The 4,499-nt window shown below is 45.0% G+C and overlaps 1 non-coding gene across 1 annotated transcript; it reads left to right on the top strand.

The window, feature by feature from the left end:
- Nucleotides 1-1,800: 1,800 nt before the first annotated feature.
- LOC138991540 (U6 spliceosomal RNA) lies at nt 1,801-1,907 on the top strand. The gene has a single exon (XR_011467513.1). It is a non-coding gene; the product is annotated as a U6 spliceosomal RNA (small nuclear RNA).
- Nucleotides 1,908-4,499: the final 2,592 nt, after the last annotated feature.

Genomic DNA, 4,499 nt, shown 5'->3' with positions numbered 1-4,499 from the left:
AAGGCTGGAGAACCCAATTATGGGTGCCTTGGACTGTGAAGAAAGCTGAGCACCGAAGAATTGATGCTTTTGAACTGTGGTGTTGGAGAAGACTCTTGAGAGTCCCTTGGACTGCAAGGAGATCCAACCTGTCCATTCTAAAGGAGATCAGTCCTGGGTGTTCTTTGGAAGGACTGATGCTGAAGCTGAAACTCCAGTACTTTGACCACCTCATGCGAAGAGTTGACTCGTTGGAAAAGACTCTGATGCTGGGAGGGATTGGGGGCAGGAGGAGAAGGGGATGACAGAGGATGAGATGGCTGCATGGCATCACCGACTCGATGGATGTGAGTTTGAGTGAACTCCGGGAGATGGTGGTGGACAGGGAGGCCTGGTGTGCTGCGATTCACTGGGTCACAAAGAGTCGGACACGACTGAGAGACTGAACTGACCTGAACTGTGCCAAAAAGGCATACTTGCAAATTATATACTTTTCTATTGTTATTGGCTTCTGCAATTGGATGATCTTGAGTAAGCCAGCTTTAGGAATGACAGAATCCAGCACTCACTTCTTGTTTTTAGGGTGAACAACACCCTGGCTGTTGCTAGGCTGGCTGATGCCAGGTGTGTGTGCGTGTGTGTATGTATATGGGACTTCCTTGGTGGCTCTGTGGTAAAAAAACCCACTTGTCAGTGCAGGAGACAGAGGAAATGCAGGTTTGATCCTTGGGTAGGGAAGATCCCCTGTAGGAGGGCTTGGCAACCCACTCCAGTATTCTTGCCTGGAGAACCCCACGGACAGAGGAACCTGTAGGCAATGGTCCATAGGGTCACAAAGAATCGGCTATGACTGAAACGACTGAGCATGCACACCACATCTTTTTATCCATTTATCTATTGATCAACACTTAGGTTGCTTCTTTATCTTGGCAATTGTAAATAATGCCACTATGAACATTTGGGTGCGTGTGTCTTTTTGAAGTAGTGTTTTTGTTCTTTTTGGATATATACTCAGGAGTGGAATTGGTGGGTCATATGATAATTCTAATTTTAGCTTTTTGAGGCACCTCCATACTGTCTTCCACAGTGGCTACACCAATTTACATTCCCACCTATGGTGTACATAGGTTGCCTTGTCCCCTCATCCTCGCCAACATTTGCTGATTTTAGGTTGGCTTTATTCCTAAGCCTGTGCCCAAGGCATGACCCTTGACATGCCTTCCCATCTGACCCTGCCATGCCCTTTGTTATGCATATAATTTTCACCATTTCGTTTCATCATGTCTTCATTTATAGCTCTTGATCCTTTGCTTTATACAAAGTTTTATTGTTCTTGGACAGTGGAGAACACTGTGAGGGAGAATTAATGTTAGGAATCCTTTTCTTACTAGGTATACCACATAGATGATCATTTGTAAAATTTCTGATCCTTTGCATTTACTTTATTTATATGATAAGACATAATGATAAACACATGATAATGGTTTATCATATGATAAATGCATAATGATAATGGTGACAATGCTACTACAATTAGCTAAGAGTTATCTTGTGCCAGGTACTATAATATGTTTAATTCTTGAAGCATCTCTATAACATGGCTATTATGCCATTGAAAGTATTAGACAATTAAAGAAATGAAGGAACAGAGAGGTTAAGCAACTTGCCTAAGGTCACACAGCTAGAACATGGCAGAACAGAAATTCAAACCCTGTCTATTTGACTCTAGACCTCTGCCTAATAAAGCCTCTTACCAAGTTAAGTTTGTGGTTTCACTGGTATTATTGCTCAGAATAAGGCTGAGTTTAAGAAATAAAGGGAGTGCTCGCTTTGGCAGCACATATACTAAAATTGGAACGATACAGAGAAGATTAGCATGGCCCCTCCGCAAGGATGACACGCAAATTCGTGAAGCGTTCCATATTTTTAAGTGAATAAAGTGCATACAAAATTGTATAATAAAAAAAAGAAAGAAAGAAAGGGATTGCCAGAAAAATAAAAATAAATTTCAGTGTTGGGACTTGTTGAGTACTAGGGAGAGGTATCAAGGATTGGCACATAGATTCAGATTCACAAATATTTGGATTGGGCATGATCATTCAGAGCCCTCCATGCTAGGGCATGAGTCCCTTTTGTAGAGTAGCTGAATCCTTGTGGAAAGTATTCCCAGCTCACCATGATTCCCTCACTCCCAGCTAAGGGCCCTGGTGGCTTTTTAAAGCCTGTAGTGTTTTTACTGTAAGTCCATACCTATTGGTCGTCCTGTATAGACCAAGGTGGTTACCTTACCCAAGATGTGCCAATCAGAACTTTCCCCTGATAATTTGGAGTTGAGAGAGAGGGATAAAAAAATAACACATTCACTGTATAGCACAAGGAACTCTGCTCAGTATTATGTGACAACCTAAATGGGGAAAAATTTTGAAAGGGACTTCCCTGGTGGTCCAGTGGCTAAGATTTGCACTCCCAATGCAGGGGCCCTGGGTTCGATCCCTGGTCAGGGAACTAGACCCCACATGCCTCAACTGAGAGTTTTCATGCTGCAACTAAAGATCCTGCAACAAAGATAAAAAATCCTGCATGCTGCAGCTGAGACCTGGGGAAGCCAAATTAATTCATTAAAAAAGAATAAATCATGTATATGTATAACTGATCACTTTGTTGTACACTAGAAACTAACACAATATTGCTAATCAACTATACCCCAATATAAAATAAAGATTATTTGAGATTAAAAAAAAGATTCACACACACACACACACATGCATGTTGCTTCATTCTCTTCTGTGATTGAACCAATGACTTCCCCGCCCCCGCCGGGTGCTGTGGGGTGGCCCACGAAGAAGTTGAAGAATTTGGGGTCTGTTTCCAGTTAAAGCCGAGGGATAAAGGCAGCCTGTAGAGAGAGACAGAAGGAGTGAGAAAGGGGGCCATTGGGTACCTGAGGGCCTCGTTTCCAGTTCTACACCTCCCACAAGTTCAGAAGCATTTCAATCTTAAGGTTCCCTGACTCTCCTGTTGTTATTCAGTCAGTAAGTTGTATCCAACTCTTTTGTGACACTATGGACTGAAACCTGCCAGGCTCCGCTGTCCATGGGATTTCTCAGGCAAGAATCCTGGAATAGGTTGCCATTTCCTCCTCCAGGGGATCTTCCTGGCCCAAGATCTAACCTGTGTCTTTCTCCTGCCTTGGCAGGCAGGTTCTTTAGTGCTGAGCCATCAGGGAAGCCCTTATGACTCCCTTGTGTGTGTGCTAAGTCATTTCAGTCATGTCCAACTCTTTTGTGACCCTATGGACTGTATAGCCTGCCAGGCTCCTCTGTCCATGGGATTCTCCAGGCAAGAGTACAACAGTGTTGCCATGCCCTCCTCCAGGGGAACTTCCCAACCCAGGGATTGAACCTACATCTCTTATGTCTACCTGCATTGGCAGGTGGGTTCTTTACCACTGTGACTCCCTTAGTCCTTTATAATATATGCTGTCTAAAATACCTCTATCCAGTTTCTGTCACTTACAATCACTCAGCTTGGTCTCAAATGCCCAACCTCTCTGCCCAGAGCTGGGTCAAGTCTATGGGGCAATTCAAGGGGAATCCCTTCTGAGCAGACCCTCTCTCTAACCCTCAGACTCGGCTGGAACTGTGGTTTCAGACAGCAGCCAACAGGAGCCCTTACCATTGAGGCCCGGTGAACCAATGTGGATTTCTTTCCCCCCAAGGTCAGCGAAACCTAGCACAGTGATTTCCCTCTGTCAGCAGCCAAATTGATCATTTTCTCAGGCTGCCTGAGAAACGCCAATTCCCGAGCCTCAGATATTCGCAGTGGAAACCTGTCTCTCCCCCTGGATGCCCTGGGGCCTTGTTAAAGCTCTCTCTTCAGCTCCAGGAGTCAATGTCCAGCCTCAGAAATGGCCCCATCTCACAATCTATCCAGGGGAGTGGGCAATGCTAGAATCCCTGGTGTCACGGCTGGAGTCTCACTGTCTCTCTTTAAGGGTTGATAGTTAAAAATTCATGGTTATTTTCAAAGGAGGAAAAATGCTTAAACTGCTTTCCTACTTGCAAACCTTCCCTTTTTTGATTCAAAATCAAACTTTTGTCTAGACAGGCGAGGGCTTTTTGCTGACATGCCTTGCCAGCTCAGAAACCTTGAGGTTTTCCAAATGCAACACCCCCGCCCCTTACTGGCGGCCAGTCTCCGGCCATGTTTCTTCCAAACACAACCTCTGAGCAGCTCAGAGCAGAGCTAACTGGGTGGAAAAGCCCAAGATGGACATTGGCGGTTCTTCCTTTGGCTCAGGCATCTTCCTTAACAAGTTGTCTATGCTGGCAGCTGCTATGCTAACTCTCTGGCACAGTTTAGCTGTATTGCAGTGTTTGAAGTAGCTCTAACAGGTTCCTCATCACCCAACCTGTGTGTGTGCTTGCTCAGTTGCTTCAGTCGTGGCCGACTCTTTGTGACCTTGTGGACTGTAGCCCATCAGGCGCCTCTGTCCATGGGGATTCCCCAGGCAAGTATAC

Source organism: Bos mutus, chromosome 17, assembly GCF_027580195.1.
Source record: "Bos mutus isolate GX-2022 chromosome 17, NWIPB_WYAK_1.1, whole genome shotgun sequence".
Lineage (NCBI taxonomy): Eukaryota > Metazoa > Chordata > Mammalia > Artiodactyla > Bovidae > Bos > Bos mutus.
This window is presented reverse-complemented; position numbering and strand designations above follow the sequence as displayed.